Genomic DNA, 26,196 nt, shown 5'->3' with positions numbered 1-26,196 from the left:
ACGACAACAACAGCGATGGAAATCGACCTCCGGAAATTTCCTTACCTCCTTCCTACGCGATTCTAGATTCTTTGGAATCTGATAGAGACGGAACGGAGAAGAGAGGAAAGAATTGGAAGCGTGATTGGTATGATTGTGTTAGCGGCCAACACTCGGTGGGATTTAATCCTACATCGGATAGATAGGATTCTTGAGAAGAATTTATAAAGAGGAGGCACTAACTCACCGTACAAGCCGGTTTTGTAAGGATGAGTTAGGCCCTATAATTCGTGACAATGATGAAACAAGTGGATTAGACAGAATAAACAAAGACACCACCGTCCTCCAACCAACCAAAACCTTCACTATTCCCCATCTTCCCTATCACAAATTATTTTCTTCAAATCACGACTTCTTCAGTTCCTCAATAGCTCAGTAACTCCAGCATGTTCGGTTCGCACTCATGGAAGATTAATGTGTTAGCGGCCAACACTCGGTGGGATTTAGTCCCACATCGGATAGATAGGATTCTTGAGAAGATTTTATAATCGGAGGCACTCCTCAGCGTACAAGCCGGTTTTGTAAGGATGAGTTAGGCCTCGATATTCATGACATAATGTTCCTGCAGAGACTTCCAAAAATGACGGGTGCGCGCAAGGCTAGTAATACTTCGAAGGCCGCCTCTGATGCACCCAACAAAGGGTGTGCGCAAGGCTAGTAATACTTCGAAGGCCTCGATATCTCAGTATCTCAGAAATCAAAGACTCTAATGAATGAAGCCTCTGATGCACCCAACTAATGAATGAAGCCTCTGATGCACCCAACAAAAATGAAAATACTGCGGAGGAAAATAATTTTCCCGCCTAGGAAAAATCCTCGTGGCTTGGAAGTAGTGGTAAAACCTCTACAGAACCAACTTAACCTTGCGCAAAACAAAGAATCTAGGGAAATTGATCGGCAGCCAGCTTAAATTTAGTAGTTCGTCCCTTAAAGAGAACTTGGCTGATAACGTCTTGTCAAGAACTGATGTATGGAAAGAGTGTTCCATCAAGACTGTTTTTCCTTTTTCAAAGGGGGATGTGTCTACAAGCTATAGTAGCTCCACACTTATTCAGAAAAAGTAGATGAAAAGAGAAAACCAGAAATCGGTGATGCAAGAGAAGTTTCCAAGGCTTCCTCCTGTGAAAATTAAGTCAGAAGATAAGCCGTTGACTATTAATTGGAACGGGAAATTTGAATCTGATAGATTGGCTGTGAAGCTCGCTAGTGTTGACAGCAACTTACTTATCGGATCATATCTGGATGTACCTATTGGAAAAAAATAAAAAACGCCGGTAAGCTTTTATACATGATATTATTGAACTATTAAAATATATGCAGTTAAGCACATGGTCTCGAATGTTTTTGTAGGTGTTTCCCCTTTGGGGGCTCAAATTGCTGTCTGATTTGTTGGTATGTCATGACGATAGTTTTGTGTGCTTAATGCGATTTCCCTCTTTCCGGGCATAGGATCTTTATTAAGTGGTTTAATAATGATTAATGTTTTACGTTTTTTATGGTCTTAATCCTTCGGTTTCCAGCCACAATTCGACTCGGGTTCTCTAGAATTATTCATCCTTAACTGATAAATATATTAATATGTTCTATTGTACACTAGATGTTTTAAGTGATGCTTAATTCATCAGGCTTCTTTCTGGTATTAAGTTTGTATTGATGACAATTTGACATACTCATTCACTTTGTTGGCCTGCTTCTAGTCAGTTTGTCTCAAGTTATTAAACAAGGTCTTGAATGTGAACAAAATTAGGTCACCCCGTTGCTAAATTTTATTTAGTTCCCCTCTGTGCCAATGCCAATGGACCATGGAAATTAAGGTTACCAATTAGGTCAATGCTTATGTTTTCCCACATTAACTAATCACAGTCATTTGTTAATATCCGAAGATTACTTGTGATTATTTTAGCTGATTAATTGTGCATGCTTTGTTACAAAGACCATTACTTTGACCTTTTTATATATGTTTTAGGTATGAGGAAGGCTACAGGGGGCAGTTGCCTGTCTGTTAGTCAAGGAATATCAGAGGATACCTCTGATTTTGTATCAGGTTTTGCTACAGTTGGTGATGGGTTGAGTGAATCTGTTGATTATCCAAATGAATATTGGGACTCTGATGAATATGACGACGACGACGATGTTGGGTACATGAGACAACCTATTGAGGATGAGGCCTGGTTTTTGGCGCATGAAATCGATTACCCTAGTGACAATGAAAAGGGACCGGGAATGGAAGTGTTCCAGATCCTCAGGAAAGAGGTCCTGCCAAAGAGGAGGATGACGATCAATCTTTCGCTGACGAGGATTCTTATTTCTCTGGAGAACAATATCTTCAAGCAAAGAATGTTGAGCCAGTCATAGGGTCAGTGTAATACCCTGCTTAAAAACACTCTCAATTTTATGTGTCGGTTAATTTTATCTTTGAGACTTAAGTGAGGGCAAAATGGTAATCTTGCCTTACAAGATATTTTAAAAGTCCAAAGGCCATTTTTTTTTCCTCATTCTTTCCCTTTTCTCCTCTCACACAACAGAGGACACTTCCTCTGTTCTCTTCTTTCTCTTGCGACCCTAACCTTTTTCTCTTCAAATCTTCATTCTTCCACTCTAATCTTCATGAGACAAGCATGCAAGCCAATTTCTATAACTCTCGTCATCTCCTAAATCAACTGTAAGCTTTACTTTTCTCTTTCCCTCTCTTAACTGAACCCATCTCTCCCTCATAATTGCTGGGGTTTTTAAGAAAATCAACTTGTGGGTTAATGTATGGTGTGCTTGAAGCTTTAGTCATGGTTTATTGATGTTTAAAAGCAAGGATGCAACAAGAAAATTTGAAGTTAGGGTTTGGGTGTTGAGCAAAAAACTTGAGGAAAGTGATAGAGGTAATTATTGTTGTTGTTTGAGTGAGAATTAAAAATAGGAGCAAAATCAAAGATTGGACAAGCTGTGTGTTTTGGGTCGTGATCTGTTTTGTGGGTGGTATCTTTTACTGTGCTGATCAGAATTAAGTAATTATTGGATATTTAGATTGTACATTCAATTCCCTTCAAATCGGATATAAATTTCATGTGATTCCGATTAGTAATGAACTCGGAAAGTGCGTTTGAAGTTGGATAATTCTGCTGGAAAAAAAGCTTACGGGTTTTGTCATGATTTTTGCGAAATGAGCTAAATTGTGGATTTAGACTAGTAAGAGAGGTGCAGAATTGAACGCCTATGATTAATAAGAGTTTTGATCAAATTTTGAAATGAATTCGGAACACGCAGAAGCCATAAGCTGTAGTTAAGATGTTTAGGATAAAAGTGCTTACGGAGCACACCGGGAGCTTAACTAGGACTCAAGCAGCGCGGAAACTTCAGAAAATGTTAAGGTGAGTTGATGGCGATCATTATCACTTATTTTCATTATCGTTATTATTGATATTTTTATGACTTTATATGTTAAAGTGTTTATAAAAATGGGGAACACACCCTTTGAACATTTTTCCTCTCATTGATACTTATGTTAAAAGTCATTGATATTATTATGGTCACTATTTAGATTTATCTTTGACTTATTGAGCAAAGGATTTGAAATTGAGATTTGGTTGCATATACAACGACATGAGTTTTAAGATGTGGGGAATACGGTTTTGAGATATATGTTTTTGAGAATTTTCGATGTTAATATGCGCTCCATTTGGATATGGATTTTACTTGTGATTTATAAAGTAAAGAAATTGAAACGGAGGATTGGATTTTATGTGTTTTAGTAGTTGTTTTGATATGTTGTAAAATGCGGTTTTGAAATATACGTTTTGAAAGGATTTGATATTAATATGTACGCGATTTGGATTTGGATTTGAATTTGGATTTACTTATGATGATAAGTAGTAGGTTTTCAATTGAGTTTTGATGAACGTATTTTGATATAAGTTTCATTATGTTGCAAAATATGGTTTTAGACATGTGTTTTAAGAATGAGGTTTTGAAAATTACGGTTATAATGACGACGACCTAGGTGCACCTAGTATGTTATTTCAATTAGGTAGTTACTCCATTAGATGGAGCCGCCCCAATGGAAAGGCCGCCATTAGGAGGAGAGGGCTATCAATGAGAGGTAAACTCCCTAATTGAAAATGTTTTACACTTTGTTTTGAGTCGAGAGAAAAGAGCTATCCGTTAGATGGAGCCGCCCCTATGGAAAGGCCACCATTAGGAGGAGAGGGCTATCAACGAGATGGAGCTAGTTCTCGATTCACCCATTTTGGTTATTTTCATTAAATGGAATTTTCTATATTTTTACACTTTGTTTTGAGTCGAGAGAAAAGAGCTATCCGTTAGATGGAGCCGCCCCTATGGAAAGGCCACCATTAGAAGGAGAGGGCTATCAACGAGATGGAGCTAGTTCTCGATTCACCCATTTTGTTTATTTTCACTAAATGGAGTTTTCTATATATTTTTAAAGGTTATTTATCAATATTTTCGGCAATATATTTTTAAAGGCTTTTATTTTGATTTTCGGCAATTTATTTTAAAGACTTGTAATGTTATCTTCATGTCTTTACGATGTTGGACTTTTCGTTGAAGTATACCTATTTGATTGGAAGTATATACAATGTGTGGATTTTCATGCGTATAAAGGTTTGCGGATTATTAGAATTTTAGACGATTACTATTTTTGTAATTGACAATAGATTTGATAAAGTAAATAATCGTGCCCTGTGTGTTTCCCATCTAGTTGGTGGTGGTTGTTGTCTCTCACTAAGTCTTTATGACTTACCCCTTTTTCTTATATTTTTTTCAGATTCAAAGTCAATTGCGTAGAAAGCTTCTAGCAGGGTTAAAGATCTACCAGTGTCACTTTTGGTAGGCCCTCTTGGTTGGTTTCTCTTTCTATATTTATATTTCAGTGTCCATTGATGTATCTGCAGCTATTTGGAAGTCTAGGATGTGTTATTCTGAGTTGTACAAGTATGAGAAAAATGTTAATTGAGATACTGGATGATAAAACAGGTTTTTAAAACAGGATTCATATCTTGGAAATGTTGAATTTACAGGGGAAACTATGTCGAAATTTCAATAAATATTTTTTTTTTTTTTTTTTTGAAGTGAAAACCTAATTGGAAATTGTTTTTATTTTATAGTTTGTCAAGATGAATCAATAGGCTTGCCGGGCTAGAATGTTCTAGTTCGTGCGCCGGTCACGATTAGTGTTTTTGGGTCGTGACAAAGTTGGTATCAGAGCTCCGGTTGTAGGTCCTAATAGCTGCAGACATAGAGTAGTAATAGATTTTTGCTAATGAATTGTGAACCGCGGCACAATTTATTTGCAAAAAGCTATTAGCACTCTATGGTAGTGTCACTTGTTGTCCAATCTTATGATTTCTTTTGGGTCTTTGAATTGTTTCACTTAGTTTGTCGCCTAGTCCTATTTTTGATAAATTTTCTTTCATTTAGTGAGGGTGCCACCCATTAACAAGATCTCCACTAGAAGGGAAATTGGTTCCTTGCGAATTTAAAGCCGAACCGTAAAACCTTAGTCAAATAGGTCGTCATTCAGGCTGTTCTCATGGTTGACTTAAAGAAAATGATAAAGGACGTAGCATTTATGTTGACAAACGTGACTGAGTTGTAGGAGTAATTAATGTCGAGGTTCCTAGAGAAATACGAAGAAATTCAATGATGATAGAGCTTATTGTTGGCTTACAAGGAATACAATGGCTTGTGTAACAAATTGTTGGACAATAACAACATGGTAATCAAGCGCAGAGAAATATTTTTGAACCACAAGAAAAGTTCATCTAGAGAGATCAATGTGGATATAGAAAAGTTCATGAAACTTAAACCTTTACCTTTTATATGTCTACTATGTGTGTGGATATAATGACTTATTGACGGTCAAGATAGGTTATGAATGAAATTATGATGCTCTCATTTAAAGGTGGATATAAGGATGTGGGAGTTGACATAATATAAGTTGGAAGGTATGGTATATGACTAGTTTGATATATTTACACGTGGAAAACAAGTAGGATAACCTCTGTTGGGATGAAGTGAGACAAGTGTTTATGACTCGTTTTCTTTTAGAAAGGGTTGGAGATGAATTTCTTCAAGAGTGTGAAAGATCGGACTAAATTGAGTTCATGCCAGTTTTGGAGTACAAAACCCGTCTTATTGAGCTTTCAATGAACGCTCCCCACCCTATCATAGTAGAGATGAGTGTCAAGTGGTTCATTATAAAATTAAGGGAATGCTTAATTGGATTCGTGGTTAGATCTAATTGTGCTACTTTGCGGAGGTTTAAAGCTTAACACTTCAGATTAGGCAACAAAAGCTTAGGGGATGTAGTAGACAAATATTTGCAAGAAATGAGTTGAATGATTATACATAGATTTTTCTTAGGATGATGGTGAAGTTATATTTGGTTATTAGGAACAATAAATATAAATAACATAAATAGATAGTTCTAGTTGACAAACTTTTGGGCACAACGCAAAGTGTTTAGTAGATCATGGGGCATGTAGGTAATTTACTTTTCCTTATAGTACTTTTGATTCTACAATGGTTGATTCGACTCTGGAAATATTTTGTTTCAAGGATGAGAAGGTATGATTTCAATGTGGTTAAGTATGCTATATTAGGAGTGTTCATCATGGGTAGCTACGACACAACTATTATTTAGTCATGCATTAACATAGTCGTGTTAGTACAAATTTATAGGATTTTGAGTATGAATTGGTTGTCTGTCTAGTAAGCCACCTTACCCTATTATAACTAAGTAGTGAAAGTTGAGATATCGGGTAATCACTTTTATCCTTTTGAGGAAAATCTGGTTAGGTACCATATTATTTAACCTCAAGTTTAGGTTCTAACAAGTTATTGAAGAGAGGTTGTCAAGGATAATTGGTTTTGATTAGGGATATACAAGTGAGTGAAGAATTATAAAAAGTTCTAAAAACATTTGGGTTTCCTGATGTTGTCCTGAAGAACTTTCTGGATTGTCACTTCATAATGAGATTAGATTCTCTATAGACTTGGTTCCTACCACTCAACCCACATCCATACCTCTTTATCGAATGACATAGAATAACTTACATTGTTTAGGGACTAACCACAAGACCTTTTCAATAAGGGATTTATTGACCTAAGTTCGTTTCCTTGAGGATTAATGAAATTTATTATAAGTAAGGAAGATAGATATGTGTGACTGTGTGTAGTTATAGACAAGGGAATAAGGTGATAGTTAGGAATAAATATTATTTACCATGCATTTATTTGTTCGACCAACCTCAAGAAGCTTAGTGTTTTCCAAGATTTATTGAAATAGGGGTATCACTAGTTGGATATTAAGAGTGAACATACATTAAAGACAACTTTTCGCACATACTACGAGGATTGTAAAATTCTGGTTATACCTTTAAGACTTACTAATGCTCCAACGTCTTTTATGGATTGATGAATTGGATTTTTCAACCTTAGATTTGTGGGTGATATTGTTTAGTGATGACATTTTTGTGTATTCCAAGAGTAAAGAAAGGCATGATCTAAGAGATCCTACACATGAGTGAATATGTCAACAATAATTTTGCTTTTAAGATTTTGAGGCATTAGCAATATGAAAGATTTTTTTTTTAGATTTATAACAACCACAAAGGTCTTAGTATAACTTAAATTTAAGACAAATAAGGTGGATGGAGTTCTCTTAAAGACTTTGATTGCAAAGACTTGTATCACCTTGGAAAGTCAAGTGTTGTTGTAAATGTTTTGACTAGGAAATAGATAGGTAGTCTTACTCATTTAGACAAAATAAAGGGACCTATAATTAAAAGGCTACAAAAAACTTGTTGGAAAGGGGGATTCAATTTTAGCTTGATCATTCAATGGCATTATTGGTCATGTGTAAATTTGTTCCACTGTAATTTACAGTATCAGAGAGACTCGGTTAAGATTTAGACTAGGTAAAATTGATAGGACCTTGGAGGAATGAAGCGTACGAAGAAGGAAAGGCATGATGTGAAGTTTATAATAAATTCTCTTAAGGAAGTATTCAACGCCAATGGTGGCTGGTAGTCAGAAAGAATCAGTTCGTAACAGACGTATGTTGGAATCTAAAGTTGAAAGTTGGAGAAATCATTTATACTTATTATCACGTAAACTCTAAATTTCGAGGACGAAATTTTCTTAAGGGGGGTAGAGTGTAATACCCTGCTTAAAAACACTCTCAATTTTATGTGTCGGTTAATTTTATCTTTGAGACTTAAGTGAGGGCAAAATGGTAATCTTGCCTTACAAGATATTTTAAAAGTCCAAAGGCCATTTTTTTTTCCTCATTCTTTCCCTTTTCTCCTCTCACACAACAGAGGACACTTCCTCTGTTCTCTTCTTTCTCTTGCGACCCTAACCTTTTTCTCTTCAAATCTTCATTCTTCCACTCTAATCTTCATGAGACAAGCATGCAAGCCAATTTCTATAACTCTCGTCATCTCCTAAATCAACTGTAAGCTTTACTTTTCTCTTTCCCTCTCTTAACTGAACCCATCTCTCCCTCATAATTGCTGGGGTTTTTAAGAAAATCAACTTGTGGGTTAATGTATGGTGTGCTTGAAGCTTTAGTCATGGTTTATTGATGTTTAAAAGCAAGGATGCAACAAGAAAATTTGAAGTTAGGGTTTGGGTGTTGAGCAAAAAACTTGAGGAAAGTGATAGAGGTAATTATTGTTGTTGTTTGAGTGAGAATTAAAAATAGGAGCAAAATCAAAGATTGGACAAGCTGTGTGTTTTGGGTCGTGATCTGTTTTGTGGGTGGTATCTTTTACTGTGCTGATCAGAATTAAGTAATTATTGGATATTTAGATTGTACATTCAATTCCCTTCAAATCGGATATAAATTTCATGTGATTCCGATTAGTAATGAACTCGGAAAGTGCGTTTGAAGTTGGATAATTCTGCTGGAAAAAAAAGCTTACGGGTTTTGTCATGATTTTTGCGAAATGAGCTAAATTGTGGATTTAGACTAGTAAGAGAGGTGCAGAATTGAACGCCTATGATTAATAAGAGTTTTGATCAAATTTTGAAATGAATTCGGAACACGCAGAAGCCATAAGCTGTAGTTAAGATGTTTAGGATAAAAGTGCTTACGGAGCACACCGGGAGCTTAACTAGGACTCAAGCAGCGCGGAAACTTCAGAAAATGTTAAGGTGAGTTGATGGCGATCATTATCACTTATTTTCATTATCGTTATTATTGATATTTTTATGACTTTATATGTTAAAGTGTTTATAAAAATGGGGAACACACCCTTTGAACATTTTTCCTCTCATTGATACTTATGTTAAAAGTCATTGATATTATTATGGTCACTATTTAGATTTATCTTTGACTTATTGAGCAAAGGATTTGAAATTGAGATTTGGTTGCATATACAACGACATGAGTTTTAAGATGTGGGGAATACGGTTTTGAGATATATGTTTTTGAGAATTTTCGATGTTAATATGCGCTCCATTTGGATATGGATTTTACTTGTGATTTATAAAGTAAAGAAATTGAAACGGAGGATTGGATTTTATGTGTTTTAGTAGTTGTTTTGATATGTTGTAAAATGCGGTTTTGAAATATACGTTTTGAAAGGATTTGATATTAATATGTACGCGATTTGGATTTGGATTTGAATTTGGATTTACTTATGATGATAAGTAGTAGGTTTTCAATTGAGTTTTGATGAACGTATTTTGATATAAGTTTCATTATGTTGCAAAATATGGTTTTAGACATGTGTTTTAAGAATGAGGTTTTGAAAATTACGGTTATAATGACGACGACCTAGGTGCACCTAGTATGTTATTTCAATTAGGTAGTTACTCCATTAGATGGAGCCGCCCCAATGGAAAGGCCGCCATTAGGAGGAGAGGGCTATCAATGAGAGGTAAACTCCCTAATTGAAAATGTTTTACACTTTGTTTTGAGTCGAGAGAAAAGAGCTATCCGTTAGATGGAGCCGCCCCTATGGAAAGGCCACCATTAGGAGGAGAGGGCTATCAACGAGATGGAGCTAGTTCTCGATTCACCCATTTTGGTTATTTTCATTAAATGGAATTTTCTATATTTTTACACTTTGTTTTGAGTCGAGAGAAAAGAGCTATCCGTTAGATGGAGCCGCCCCTATGGAAAGGCCACCATTAGAAGGAGAGGGCTATCAACGAGATGGAGCTAGTTCTCGATTCACCCATTTTGTTTATTTTCACTAAATGGAGTTTTCTATATATTTTTAAAGGTTATTTATCAATATTTTCGGCAATATATTTTTAAAGGCTTTTATTTTGATTTTCGGCAATTTATTTTAAAGACTTGTAATGTTATCTTCATGTCTTTACGATGTTGGACTTTTCGTTGAAGTATACCTATTTGATTGGAAGTATATACAATGTGTGGATTTTCATGCGTATAAAGGTTTGCGGATTATTAGAATTTTAGACGATTACTATTTTTGTAATTGACAATAGATTTGATAAAGTAAATAATCGTGCCCTGTGTGTTTCCCATCTAGTTGGTGGTGGTTGTTGTCTCTCACTAAGTCTTTATGACTTACCCCTTTTTCTTATATTTTTTTCAGATTCAAAGTCAATTGCGTAGAAAGCTTCTAGCAGGGTTAAAGATCTACCAGTGTCACTTTTGGTAGGCCCTCTTGGTTGGTTTCTCTTTCTATATTTATATTTCAGTGTCCATTGATGTATCTGCAGCTATTTGGAAGTCTAGGATGTGTTATTCTGAGTTGTACAAGTATGAGAAAAATGTTAATTGAGATACTGGATGATAAAACAGGTTTTTAAAACAGGATTCATATCTTGGAAATGTTGAATTTACAGGGGAAACTATGTCGAAATTTCAATAAATATTTTTTTTTTTTTTTTTTGAAGTGAAAACCTAATTGGAAATTGTTTTTATTTTATAGTTTGTCAAGATGAATCAATAGGCTTGCCGGGCTAGAATGTTCTAGTTCGTGCGCCGGTCACGATTAGTGTTTTTGGGTCGTGACAGTCAGATGATCCTATCGGTATAACGGTTACTAATATGTATGGAAGGGCTAATGGTAATGATTTAATGGCTCAATATGATGGAGAATTGATGGATGTAGAGGAACTGAATCTGATGCACGCGGAACCTGTCTGGCAGGGCTTTGTCCCTCAGACAAATGACCTGATCATGTTGGGAGATGGAAAAGTTCTGAATCATAGTGGAAGATCACGACTCGAGGAAATGGAAGATGATCAACACGGTTCAGTTAGGTCAATCGGGGTGGGTTTCAACAGTGATGCTGCCGATATCGGCAGTGAAGTGCATGGAAGTTTTATTGGTGGTAGCAGTGAAGGGGATTTAGAATATTTCCGTGATTGTGATAGTGGACTTGGGGGATCTAAACACTCTCATCATGATTTCAGAAAGAACTCTATGGACAAATCATTTAAAAATAAGAAGAAAAATGACGAGATTGAGTCGAATAAATATGTCATTGGAGGTCATAAAGATGTACACTCACAAATAAAAACACATACTGAAGGCAACTTTTCATTTCCTCAGTCTCTTAAAGATAGCCAGATGATTCAGGGTGGTGGTTCCAGTAAGTCGCCATGGTTAAATAATTGGAATGCGGATGAAACCGATGACTGTATGAATGCTTTTGAGGGATCTGATGAAATGCTTTCTTTGTGGAGGCAGAAGAGTAGTGATTCTTCACCCGAGAAAAGTTCTAGGGATGAGAATAATGCTCATGCGGTTAGATCTTCGAACTCTTCTCCAACTACTGTCGATAATTACGGGTACGCTGATAAAGAGCATGTCAAGCTAGAAAAGGATGATGAAGAAGTTGACATTACAAGGGAAGATGATTTAGGTGTTTCACAAGAGGATGAAGAGATTGCTGCTGTGCAAGAGCAGGTAAGGCAAATAAAGGCTCAGGAGGAAGAATTTGAAACCTTCAATCTAAAGATTGTGCACAGTAAAAACAGGCACGTCTTCAATATATAAGCATGTTTACCATTTTCATTGATTTGCAAAGTTTTCGAGTTTTATTTAATAGAAGTTAGGAAGAGATTTAGAACTAATAAGATATCAGCTTTGTTCATTCCTAGATTGTAATTTTAACTTGATATTGAGATTGCTGTCTTTTTTTTTCTTTTTTCTTTTTCACTCGGAATTCTCTTCACATTTGAATTCACAATACATTAATTATTATTCGGTTCATTCATAACAGCGCATTGAGTTAATAATGGAAAATAAGATGAAACTAAGATGGCAGCAGAGTTTCTATTTCCTGTTTGATCCGTAAAACATTCCTTGCTTTGTTAAAATACAGATCTGAAAATATTAATGATTTATGATGAATAAAATTCATTATTTTTCATTAGAAATATCGTGCACTTGTACTTGTGCCCTCATGTAGTAGTCATGAAATCAGCACTGTCAAAATGACTGCATAAAATAATAATTCGAGTAGTCCTGTGCTCTGGATGACTTGGCAATAGCTGTAAATTCCTGAAGATTTTCTATTCCTTAATTTTGCTCTTACAAGAAATTGAGAAGTTACCGTACGCGAGACTGTATAACATACATGTGTTGTCATGATAATTCGATCGAAAACTTTGTTGAAATTGGGGAAATCATATGCTGCTGCTCACTAAGCTTTTCCGAATATTTATCTGTTTAACTTTATGCCATGTCAGAAGGCTCAATGAGCTCGTCTATGTAGATACTTTTGTTATGTTGCACAATAGCTATTCTTGAAATTTTTCCATGGTGTTTCTCCTTTTGGCTTTGACATGCTATCTAAAACTACGTTTTGTTGTTCAGAACTGGCTTTGAGGAGGACAAGAATTTCCATGTTGTTTTAAACTCTGTAATAGCTGGCCGCTATCATGTCACCGAGTATCTGGGATCTGCTGCATTTAGTAAAGCCATACAAGCTCATGACCTGCATACAGGTGTGGATGTTTGTATTAAAATTATAAAGAACAACAAAGATTTCTTTGATCAAAGCCTTGATGAAATCAAACTTCTCAAGTATGTCAATGAGCATGATCCTGGAGACAAGTATCACATTTTGCGATTAAATGATTATTTCTATTACAGAGTAAGTGATTTTCGATCTGCTACTCACCTTGTTAATACTAGTATGTTTTACTTTCAATCAATTCTAGTGCAACTTTTTATATTGTCCTTTCTAGGAAATTTTAAAATTAGGTTAATAATGGTATAAAGGACTAAATAGATATTTATTTGTTTTTACTTGACTATAAGTTTCACCTTTAATATAATAACTTAGTAAATGTTGGTGGTTGTTGTGCTGTTGGCATTTATTTACCACTTCTATATTAAGACTTTGTCTAATGTGCACAAGCAAAATAGTATTGCTTCATGCACAAGCTTAATATTGAGCCTTATTGATCCAATGGTAAAAACTACATTGTGCATGGTGCAAGACGTAAGTCCCTTGTGCGCCATAGACTTGGCCCTATACTAATATGTGCTGCAACTGCAACAATACTACATTTGTTATTTTTGTGTTAATTTTAACTGCAGCCACTTAATGTGTTTGTGACTATCGCATTTATTGATACATTCCAGAATTTGTTATAAAATATGACTATTCACACTTGTCATATTTCAGAAAGAACTGAATTACATTATGAGGACTATTCTTCAAAGCTATATTCAAAGTGGTTTGAGAAATACTATCAACTTAATCTTCTGATTTTACCACTTTCCATTCGTTTCCATTGTTGCACTGCAGGAACATTTGTTAATAGTGTGTGAACTACTCAAAGCCAACTTATACGAGTTTCATAAATTTAACAGAGAATCAGGAGGGGAAGTTTACTTCACAATGCCAAGATTGCAGGTTTGTAGAGTTCTGCTCACATTCTGATGTTAGTTTTCATATTATTTACAACTAGCAAGCAATGGACATTGACATGGCAGTCTGTCCGCATTTCTTCTCTAATAGAGACCATCGTTGGCCTTCACGAATATGGCGTAATTTGATCCATGTGGCCGACCCCACTTAGTGGGATAAGGCTTGGTTGTTGTTGTTGTTTTAATTACGATATTTTTAATTCAAGAGTCAATTAAGGTTAGTGTAGATTTGATATTTAGATTGATTTGAAGATTTTATTAGATTTGATTTCAAATTAATTAAGGATTAAGATCAAATTTGAAGCATAAAATGTAAATAAAAGAGTTTAAATGAAGGGTAAAATTGGAAGAAAAAAGCTACAGGAAACTTTGGTATTCACTTCATATATAGGTATAGATAGATTCTACTATTGTCTCATTAGAAACTTGTCTTGATTTGTTATTGCAGTCAGTTACCATTCAATGTTTGGAAGCACTTCAGTATTTACATAACCTTGGACTAATACATTGCGACTTGAAGCCGGAGAATATTTTAGTTAAAAGCTACAGCTGATGTGAGGTGAAGGTCATTGATCTTGGAAATAGTTGTTTTGAGACAGATCACCTTTGCTCATATGTTCAGTCCAGGTCCTATCGTGCTCCTGAGGTTATTCTCGGGCTTTCATATGACAAGAAGATTGATATCTGGTCCCTTGGATGCATCTTGGCAGAACTTTGTACCGGCAATGTAAGTATAATATATAGTCAATTCAATTTCAAAATGCCATAAATTTTTCAAACTTAAGCATGTTATTCACGTCTATTTTCGTGTTAGAGGTACACGAAGATGCTCAAGTTTTGCTCTTTAATACACTAGGTCTAATTTACCCCAAAATTTACTGCTTGATCCTTGATTCGTGTTTTTCCCTCGGTGATGGCATTGTTTAGATGCCAATTTGTGTAAGTCGTATTTGCTCTGTTATGTTGTATTGTATCACTCTTAGTCTTAAGGGAGTTTTTTGTAGTCAGGTTAGAATAGGATAGAATAATTTATATTCTACAATTTCAAAGCAAATAAAAAATAGAACAGAAAAGTTGTTGAAGCAAAAATAAGCTGTCCCATTTAATTCCAGTCGTGTTCCAAACACTACCTGAAATTAACTGATGAAGTATATTTTAAATTTGAAAATGATTTGGGTGTTGTTAAATAGCGGCTATAACGTAGCGGAATTTGAACAAATCATTATTATTCTGTATTACGCATTATAGTACAAAATATTGTCAAATAGTTGCTCTAGTCACTATTGAATTACTGTGTAGCAGAACCGGAACAAACCACTGTTTTTTGCGATCTGCGATTGACAACACTAGTGTGTTTCTGTTGTCTTAGTGGATCTATATAGAGAATAGAACAGAACAAGTTGCCCTGTGTATCTTTAGACGCTAATGTGTTCTTGCAGTTGTAGGGTTTTTACATTTTTGGGTGAAAGTTGATGTCAAATCTGTATCTGTTTTATTGAATACACTCATAAATCTTGATTCTTAATGAACTCAACTATGCTTATTGTAGGTCTTATTCCAAAACGATTCCCCGGCAACATTACTAGCTAGGGTAATTGGGATCATCGGTCCAATTGGTCAAAGTATGCTAGCAAAAGGACGGGATACTTATAAGTACTTCACAAAAAATCATATGCTTTATGAGAGGAATCAGGTAAGAAGTCCATTTCTAAAGTGTCTTTGCATATGAAATGCATCAGCGAACAATCTTAAAATTTTCGATATCTTTTCATTTGCATCGTCTTCAAAAAACAAAACAAGAGATAGCTCCCTAAAATTTCTAAAATTGACTATTTTCGTTCGCTTGTATTTGCCATGTTTGGATAAACAATTTAATTAAGCTTACAGCATAGACACTTCTCATGTAAGTGCCTATATATGTTATTTTCTATAATAAAAGATAAAATAATGTCAAATTATTTTCATACAAGTTGTAAGTTGATTTCATTTGCAATCCTAGAGAGTTTATGGAAATTACTTGAAAATAGCTTATGAATATGTCATAAGTTGTTTCCATAAATTCTCTCAAACAGTCTCAAGTGCTGCGAGTTGATAATAAGCTAAAATAACCCAATCCAAACATGCTCATATTAAACATGCATTGTATGTTTAATTATCATGGAAAAATTATTCAGTGAGATATTGTGTATTGATATGCAGGAAAGCAACAGATTAGAATACCTGATTCCAAAGAAGACATCTTTGAGGCATAGATTACCGATGGGGGACCAAGGCTTCATTGACTTTGTTGCTCATTTGCTCGAGGTTAACCCGAAGAAGCGACCCTCTGCATCTGAAGCTCTAAAGCACCCCTGGTTATCATACCCTTACGAACCGATATCATCTTGAAGTATTCTTCGGTTTTTTCACACTTGGTGATAATGTCAATATTACCCTAAGTTGATTAGGTTAATCATTGAAAGGGAAAGGCACCACCTTTGCATCCATGCTGCTTTTCATTATCAAAATTTTAAAGATGATATGGAAAGAGTTGTGTACTTTCACATTCCTGTTTGTGGGTTATTCTTGTCTTTTCCCTTCTGTCACGACCCAAAAACAATCATCGTGACCGGCGCGCGAACTAGATCATTCTAGCCCGGCAAGCCTATTAATCAAACTTGACAACTATAATACATAAAAATTTCAATTTAAATTTCATTTCAAAATAAATATTCACTGAAATTTCGACGGAGTTTCGTCTATATTTTTAACATTTTCCAAGATGTAAATCCTGTTTTAAAAACCTGTTATCAGCCAGAATCTCCAAATAACATCTTTATTTTTAAACTACTTGTACAACTCGAAATAAACATCCTAGATATTATATTAAATCATGCCCCTTTCTAACTAGTCTAAATCTACAATTTAGCTCATTTCACAAAAATCATGACAAAACCCGTAAGCCTTTTTCCAGCAGAATTATCCAACTTCAAACGCACTTTCCGAGTTCATTACTAATCGGAATCACATGAAATTTAGGTCCAAACTGTAGGGAATTGAATGAGGAATCCAAAAATCTAATTATTACTTTATTCCAGGTTACACAACAAGATATATCACGAATATACTACGAATATGTCATACGAAGCTTTTACCCAATTTTCATAAGGTTCAAGTACGACCACTTTTAACAATAATACTCCATTTTGATCACCAACTCATCTCAATTACATTAGCAATAAACCTTCAACAATGATCATCAAACAAAATTCTCTAATTATCTCCTTTCAATAATATTAGAATAATTCTTGACTTAAAATTTCATATCATTAATTATACATTTCATTCGTTACTATGAGCCGTACCTCATAGGCTACATTATCTCTCGTTGTAGCAAACGGAATACTATGACCCGTACGTCATAGGCTACATTATATCTCGTTGTAGCAAACGGTATACTATGACCCGTACGTCATAGGCTACATTATCTCTCGTTGTAGCAAACGGTATACTATGACCCGTACGTCATAGGCTACATTATATCTTGTTGTAGCAAACGGTATACTATGACCCGTACGTCATAGGCTACATTATCTCTCGTTGTAGCAAACGGTATACTATGACCCGTACGTCATAGGCTACATTATCTCTCGTTGTAGCAAACGGTATACTATGACCCGTACGTCATAGGCTACATTATCTCTCGTTGTAGCAAACGGAGTTTTCATTTTTTCTATGAGCATGTTACTCATTTCAATTTTTCTCATCATTTCCATTTTTCTGTGACTTTCTATAATTCACTGTGAGCATATTACTCATAGATTTCATTTCAAATTTTCTTTCAAATCATTTCTATAATTTTTATACATCAATTGTCTTGATAGAATTTCCCTCCAACATTTATACTAGCATAAACATACTTATTAACATAAAAGAGATTTCAGGATACACTAATACAGAAATAATCATTCTACTATCTCATATTTATTCTGTTTCAAATGTACCATTCATATGGCATAATAGTCATGCCATAATTATGCCAACTTATTCTAATAATTCATAGACATTCCATCAATCACCATCTTAATCCAATTCCAAACAAGTTCTTAAATTATCTATACACATATCGTATAACTTTATATGTTCTTTTTATTACTAATCCTCCATATACTTCTTTAAATCCACGAACTATCAATGTCAAAACACAAGTAACGATATCATTACTAATAAACTCTAATAAATCATCTAATCTACCCATTAATACTCACATAGGACATTATACACATTTCGGCTACAACTTTCGACAAAATGAGTGTTAAAATTCTTAACCAAGCTAAAGCCATTTATTTCCATAAAAGCTTCATTTACACTATCAAAGAATTGTGTCAAAGCTATAAAATCTAACAAATTTACTTTCCAGAGTTCTAGCCGAAATTGTGCAGACATACATTAAAATTTATCAATTTATCCTTCCTCCAATTTCAACACTACCATAACCATATCTAACATCATAAAAGCTATTTTTAGAGTGTACTAGCAAGGGAAATTAACCTAATGTTATAACATCTTTAATTATGTCCTAATGTATACAAATCATATATTATCATTCTAATGGCATAATATAACTACCCAAAGGAAAATTTTTACTATCTAAGGGAACTCACACTCTTGTGTTGGTTCCTTTGATGAACTTTGTGGCAAAACCTCCAACTCCAAGCCACTATCTAAACTCTTTCCTTCTCCAATTGCTCTTACAATCATCAAACATGTTAAAACCACAATACCCATAACATTTTAAACACACTTAAAGCACAAGAATGGAGAATTTCACAAAACTAATCTTTCCCCAAAAATGAAAGGTGTGGTTCGATCCACACAACCATGGAGTAAAGGAAAGACTTCTTTGTGACTTACCAATGGCTCAAAACTTCGTGGGTACACCTAAAATCAAGCTTTTAAGCAACTTCCAATGGATTGGTAAGAAAATGGTGATTTTGAAAAAAAAATTATGGAAATGGGACGGCTTGCTTCTAGTGAGAGGGAGAGATGAATTTTTCTTGTGATTCTTGCTATACACTTGTAATAACATCACTACTAAGCTTGAATCATGATTTTTGGAGTGAATTTGGGAGTTTTGAAAATTTGAAGAGGATGATGAATAGTGAAGGGGAGAGGGCCGATGGTTTTTTTTTCTTAAGAGGAAAAGGAAATATGTTGTGATATTTTAGTGAAGGAAATTGGAATTGTGTGGAAAATTCCATACTTTTCCTATATAAAAAAAATATTTGGCCACCAAAATGTCTAAATTGCCCTTGGCTTAAAAAAAATCTTGGAGGAGATATTACATTCTACCCCCCTTAAAGAAATTTCGTCCTCGAAATTTTTGAAATTTAATTGCTAATAAGCATAAACAATTTCTCCATAATTTCAACTTTAGATTCCAACATACGTCCATTACGAACTGATTCTTTCTGACTGACTAATTTAAACTGTATAGGTACCAGCCACCACGCTTCCGCTGCGCCACTCTGATTTATTTCTTCACACCTTACATCATACTCCTTATATTGCGTCTTCTGTTAAGGTTTCATTCATCTCTCAGACATTTGTTCTAACTGTCATATACTAGTCTGAGTTGATCAGGCTCAGCCAGACATGACATTTGGAATAAATATCTGGAACCCAATAGTCACACTACATCTTATTGAATTCCATTGACCCAAGGCACGATCTGAATCGACCAGCTCTGATACCAACTTGTCACGACCCAAAAACAATCATCGTGACCGGCGCGCGAACTAGATCATTCTAGCCCGGCAAGCCTATTAATCAAACTTGACAACTATAATACATAAAAATTTCAATTTAAATTTCATTTCAAAATAAATATTCACTGAAATTTCGACGGAGTTTCGTCTATATTTTTAACATTTTCCAAGATGTAAATCCTGTTTTAAAAACCTGTTATCAGCCAGAATCTCCAAATAACATCTTTATTTTTAAACTACTTGTACAACTCGAAATAAACATCCTAGATATTATATTAAATCATGCCCCTTTCTAACTAGTCTAAATCTACAATTTAGCTCATTTCACAAAAATCATGACAAAACCCGTAAGCCTTTTTCCAGCAGAATTATCCAACTTCAAACGCACTTTCCGAGTTCATTACTAATCGGAATCACATGAAATTTAGGTCCAAACTGTAGGGAATTGAATGAGGAATCCAAAAATCTAATTATTACTTTATTCCAGGTTACACAACAAGATATATCACGAATATACTACGAATATGTCATACGAAGCTTTTACCCAATTTTCATAAGGTTCAAGTACGACCACTTTTAACAATAATACTCCATTTTGATCACCAACTCATCTCAATTACATTAGCAATAAACCTTCAACAATGATCATCAAACAAAATTCTCTAATTATCTCCTTTCAATAATATTAGAATAATTCTTGACTTAAAATTTCATATCATTAATTATACATTTCATTCGTTACTATGAGCCGTACCTCATAGGCTACATTATCTCTCGTTGTAGCAAACGGAATACTATGACCCGTACGTCATAGGCTACATTATATCTCGTTGTAGCAAACGGTATACTATGACCCGTACGTCATAGGCTACATTATCTCTCGTTGTAGCAAACGGTATACTATGACCCGTACGTCATAGGCTACATTATATCTCGTTGTAGCAAACGGTATACTATGACCCGTACGTCATAGGCTACATTATCTCTCGTTGTAGCAAACGGTATACTATGACCCGTACGTCATAGGCTACATTATCTCTCGTTGTAGCAAACGGTATACTATGACCCGTACGTCATAGGCTACATTATCTCTCGTTGTAGCAAACGGAGTTTTCATTTTTTCTATGAGCATGTTACTCATTTCAATTTTTCTCATCATTTCCATTTTTCTGTGACTTTCTATAATTCACTGTGAGCATATTACTCATAGATTTCATTTCAAATTTTCTTTCAAATCATTTCTATAATTTTTATACATCAATTGTCTTGATAGAATTTCCCTCCAACATTTATACTAGCATAAACATACTTATTAACATAAAAGAGATTTCAGGATACACTAATACAGAAATAATCATTCTACTATCTCATATTTATTCTGTTTCAAATGTACCATTCATATGGCATAATAGTCATGCCATAATTATGCCAACTTATTCTAATAATTCATAGACATTCCATCAATCACCATCTTAATCCAATTCCAAACAAGTTCTTAAATTATCTATACACATATCGTATAACTTTATATGTTCTTTTTATTACTAATCCTCCATATACTTCTTTAAATCCACGAACTATCAATGTCAAAACACAAGTAACGATATCATTACTAATAAACTCTAATAAATCATCTAATCTACCCATTAATACTCACATAGGACATTATACACATTTCGGCTACAACTTTCGACAAAATGAGTGTTAAAATTCTTAACCAAGCTAAAGCCATTTATTTCCATAAAAGCTTCATTTACACTATCAAAGAATTGTGTCAAAGCTATAAAATCTAACAAATTTACTTTCCAGAGTTCTAGCCGAAATTGTGCAGACATACATTAAAATTTATCAATTTATCCTTCCTCCAATTTCAACACTACCATAACCATATCTAACATCATAAAAGCTATTTTTAGAGTGTACTAGCAAGGGAAATTAACCTAATGTTATAACATCTTTAATTATGTCCTAATGTATACAAATCATATATTATCATTCTAATGGCATAATATAACTACCCAAAGGAAAATTTTTACTATCTAAGGGAACTCACACTCTTGTGTTGGTTCCTTTGATGAACTTTGTGGCAAAACCTCCAACTCCAAGCCACTATCTAAACTCTTTCCTTCTCCAATTGCTCTTACAATCATCAAACATGTTAAAACCACAATACCCATAACATTTTAAACACACTTAAAGCACAAGAATGGAGAATTTCACAAAACTAATCTTTCCCCAAAAATGAAAGGTGTGGTTCGATCCACACAACCATGGAGTAAAGGAAAGACTTCTTTGTGACTTACCAATGGCTCAAAACTTCGTGGGTACACCTAAAATCAAGCTTTTAAGCAACTTCCAATGGATTGGTAAGAAAATGGTGATTTTGAAAAAAAAATTATGGAAATGGGACGGCTTGCTTCTAGTGAGAGGGAGAGATGAATTTTTCTTGTGATTCTTGCTATACACTTGTAATAACATCACTACTAAGCTTGAATCATGATTTTTGGAGTGAATTTGGGAGTTTTGAAAATTTGAAGAGGATGATGAATAGTGAAGGGGAGAGGGCCGATGGTTTTTTTTTCTTAAGAGGAAAAGGAAATATGTTGTGATATTTTAGTGAAGGAAATTGGAATTGTGTGGAAAATTCCATACTTTTCCTATATAAAAAAAATATTTGGCCACCAAAATGTCTAAATTGCCCTTGGCTTAAAAAAAATCTTGGAGGAGATATTACATTCTACCCCCCTTAAAGAAATTTCGTCCTCGAAATTTTTGAAATTTAATTGCTAATAAGCATAAACAATTTCTCCATAATTTCAACTTTAGATTCCAACATACGTCCATTACGAACTGATTCTTTCTGACTGACTAATTTAAACTGTATAGGTACCAGCCACCACGCTTCCGCTGCGCCACTCTGATTTATTTCTTCACACCTTACATCATACTCCTTATATTGCGTCTTCTGTTAAGGTTTCATTCATCTCTCAGACATTTGTTCTAACTGTCATATACTAGTCTGAGTTGATCAGGCTCAGCCAGACATGACATTTGGAATAAATATCTGGAACCCAATAGTCACACTACATCTTATTGAATTCCATTGACCCAAGGCACGATCTGAATCGACCAGCTCTGATACCAACTTGTCACGACCCAAAAACAATCATCGTGACCGGCGCGCGAACTAGATCATTCTAGCCCGGCAAGCCTATTAATCAAACTTGACAACTATAATACATAAAAATTTCAATTTAAATTTCATTTCAAAATAAATATTCACTGAAATTTCGACGGAGTTTCGTCTATATTTTTAACATTTTCCAAGATGTAAATCCTGTTTTAAAAACCTGTTATCAGCCAGAATCTCCAAATAACATCTTTATTTTTAAACTACTTGTACAACTCGAAATAAACATCCTAGATATTATATTAAATCATGCCCCTTTCTAACTAGTCTAAATCTACAATTTAGCTCATTTCACAAAAATCATGACAAAACCCGTAAGCCTTTTTCCAGCAGAATTATCCAACTTCAAACGCACTTTCCGAGTTCATTACTAATCGGAATCACATGAAATTTAGGTCCAAACTGTAGGGAATTGAATGAGGAATCCAAAAATCTAATTATTACTTTATTCCAGGTTACACAACAAGATATATCACGAATATACTACGAATATGTCATACGAAGCTTTTACCCAATTTTCATAAGGTTCAAGTACGACCACTTTTAACAATAATACTCCATTTTGATCACCAACTCATCTCAATTACATTAGCAATAAACCTTCAACAATGATCATCAAACAAAATTCTCTAATTATCTCCTTTCAATAATATTAGAATAATTCTTGACTTAAAATTTCATATCATTAATTATACATTTCATTCGTTACTATGAGCCGTACCTCATAGGCTACATTATCTCTCGTTGTAGCAAACGGAATACTATGACCCGTACGTCATAGGCTACATTATATCTCGTTGTAGCAAACGGTATACTATGACCCGTACGTCATAGGCTACATTATCTCTCGTTGTAGCAAACGGTATACTATGACCCGTACGTCATAGGCTACATTATATCTCGTTGTAGCAAACGGTATACTATGACCCGTACGTCATAGGCTACATTATCTCTCGTTGTAGCAAACGGTATACTATGACCCGTACGTCATAGGCTACATTATCTCTCGTTGTAGCAAACGGTATACTATGACCCGTACGTCATAGGCTACATTATCTCTCGTTGTAGCAAACGGAGTTTTCATTTTTTCTATGAGCATGTTACTCATTTCAATTTTTCTCATCATTTCCATTTTTCTGTGACTTTCTATAATTCACTGTGAGCATATTACTCATAGATTTCATTTCAAATTTTCTTTCAAATCATTTCTATAATTTTTATACATCAATTGTCTTGATAGAATTTCCCTCCAACATTTATACTAGCATAAACATACTTATTAACATAAAAGAGATTTCAGGATACACTAATACAGAAATAATCATTCTACTATCTCATATTTATTCTGTTTCAAATGTACCATTCATATGGCATAATAGTCATGCCATAATTATGCCAACTTATTCTAATAATTCATAGACATTCCATCAATCACCATCTTAATCCAATTCCAAACAAGTTCTTAAATTATCTATACACATATCGTATAACTTTATATGTTCTTTTTATTACTAATCCTCCATATACTTCTTTAAATCCACGAACTATCAATGTCAAAACACAAGTAACGATATCATTACTAATAAACTCTAATAAATCATCTAATCTACCCATTAATACTCACATAGGACATTATACACATTTCGGCTACAACTTTCGACAAAATGAGTGTTAAAATTCTTAACCAAGCTAAAGCCATTTATTTCCATAAAAGCTTCATTTACACTATCAAAGAATTGTGTCAAAGCTATAAAATCTAACAAATTTACTTTCCAGAGTTCTAGCCGAAATTGTGCAGACATACATTAAAATTTATCAATTTATCCTTCCTCCAATTTCAACACTACCATAACCATATCTAACATCATAAAAGCTATTTTTAGAGTGTACTAGCAAGGGAAATTAACCTAATGTTATAACATCTTTAATTATGTCCTAATGTATACAAATCATATATTATCATTCTAATGGCATAATATAACTACCCAAAGGAAAATTTTTACTATCTAAGGGAACTCACACTCTTGTGTTGGTTCCTTTGATGAACTTTGTGGCAAAACCTCCAACTCCAAGCCACTATCTAAACTCTTTCCTTCTCCAATTGCTCTTACAATCATCAAACATGTTAAAACCACAATACCCATAACATTTTAAACACACTTAAAGCACAAGAATGGAGAATTTCACAAAACTAATCTTTCCCCAAAAATGAAAGGTGTGGTTCGATCCACACAACCATGGAGTAAAGGAAAGACTTCTTTGTGACTTACCAATGGCTCAAAACTTCGTGGGTACACCTAAAATCAAGCTTTTAAGCAACTTCCAATGGATTGGTAAGAAAATGGTGATTTTGAAAAAAAAATTATGGAAATGGGACGGCTTGCTTCTAGTGAGAGGGAGAGATGAATTTTTCTTGTGATTCTTGCTATACACTTGTAATAACATCACTACTAAGCTTGAATCATGATTTTTGGAGTGAATTTGGGAGTTTTGAAAATTTGAAGAGGATGATGAATAGTGAAGGGGAGAGGGCCGATGGTTTTTTTTTCTTAAGAGGAAAAGGAAATATGTTGTGATATTTTAGTGAAGGAAATTGGAATTGTGTGGAAAATTCCATACTTTTCCTATATAAAAAAAATATTTGGCCACCAAAATGTCTAAATTGCCCTTGGCTTAAAAAAAATCTTGGAGGAGATATTACACCTTCCCCCTCCAAATTGTTAACCATGGTCAAGGATGTAATTTTAGAACAACACTATATGATGTAACGTTAGGCTTTTGGTTTCTTTGTTTTGGCTTGTGATGGAAAGGGAAGTCATTGGAATCTTTGGTTGTACATGATGTGGGATAATTCTTTTAGTCTATTTACTAGTAACATACCCGTGCTGACGCACGGGTACAGTAACTGTTTGTTGTTTATAAGAGTTTGATTTTTTTTAATGGTTGTTATATATTGTTATTTAAAAATTTAATGTAATATTTTTTTTAGGTTTTGAAAATGTTAATATAACTTCGTTACATGTGATGGGCAGTTATTTCTCTATAATGACTGTTACATTTTGGAGAATATGATAATGCACATTAAAATATAATACAATTTTTGCATAGCATAAGTTTATTTAAATTTGTTAAACTTGAAACGTAAACAATGTTATAATATTTGAATATAATGGAAAATGATATATTGTGTGTATATTTTCAGTCTATGTAGATATTAAAAATAATATCAAGCAGTTTATTATAATATTACAGCTTGTCATGTAATATTATAAATAGTTCAATATCATTATAGAATTGAATTGAGGTGATGATATTATAAATAGTTTAATTTCCATTAG

At 34.2% G+C, this 26,196-nt stretch overlaps 3 long non-coding RNA genes and 1 pseudogene across 5 annotated transcripts; 2 read left to right on the top strand and 2 right to left on the bottom strand.

The window, feature by feature from the left end:
• Window positions 1-1,999: 1,999 nt before the first annotated feature.
• On the top strand, window positions 2,000-16,448 carry LOC146917391 (uncharacterized; annotated as a pseudogene). The gene is made up of 7 exons (XR_015015595.1): window positions 2,000-2,399; window positions 11,051-12,018; window positions 12,860-13,139; window positions 13,800-13,907; window positions 14,370-14,648; window positions 15,471-15,614; window positions 16,121-16,448. The product of XR_015015595.1 is annotated as an uncharacterized LOC146917391 (transcript).
• Window positions 2,413-10,884, top strand: LOC146917392 (uncharacterized). Of its 2 annotated transcripts, XR_015015600.1 has the most exons (4): window positions 2,432-3,401; window positions 4,817-4,878; window positions 5,470-9,210; window positions 10,626-10,884. It is a non-coding gene; the product is annotated as an uncharacterized LOC146917392 (long non-coding RNA). The 2 variants fall into 2 exon arrangements; XR_015015599.1 differs by lacking the exons at window positions 5,470-9,210; window positions 10,626-10,884 and having other exon boundaries at window positions 2,413-3,401; window positions 4,817-5,075.
• On the bottom strand, window positions 16,268-25,731 carry LOC146917389 (uncharacterized). The gene is made up of 2 exons (XR_015015601.1): window positions 25,562-25,731; window positions 16,268-16,497 (listed from the first exon to the last, which is right to left on the bottom strand). It is a non-coding gene; the product is annotated as an uncharacterized LOC146917389 (long non-coding RNA).
• On the bottom strand, window positions 17,862-25,555 carry LOC146917390 (uncharacterized). Its single transcript, XR_015015605.1, has 2 exons — window positions 18,815-25,555; window positions 17,862-18,650 (listed from the first exon to the last, which is right to left on the bottom strand). It is a non-coding gene; the product is annotated as an uncharacterized LOC146917390 (long non-coding RNA).
• Window positions 25,732-26,196: the final 465 nt, after the last annotated feature.

Source organism: Medicago sativa, chromosome 6 (genome assembly GCF_051527215.1).
Source record: "Medicago sativa cultivar Bolivia chromosome 6, Bolivia_mono, whole genome shotgun sequence".
NCBI lineage: Eukaryota > Viridiplantae > Streptophyta > Magnoliopsida > Fabales > Fabaceae > Medicago > Medicago sativa.
The sequence above is the reverse complement of the archived record's forward strand: the minus strand, read 5'-3'. Positions and strand labels throughout refer to the sequence as shown.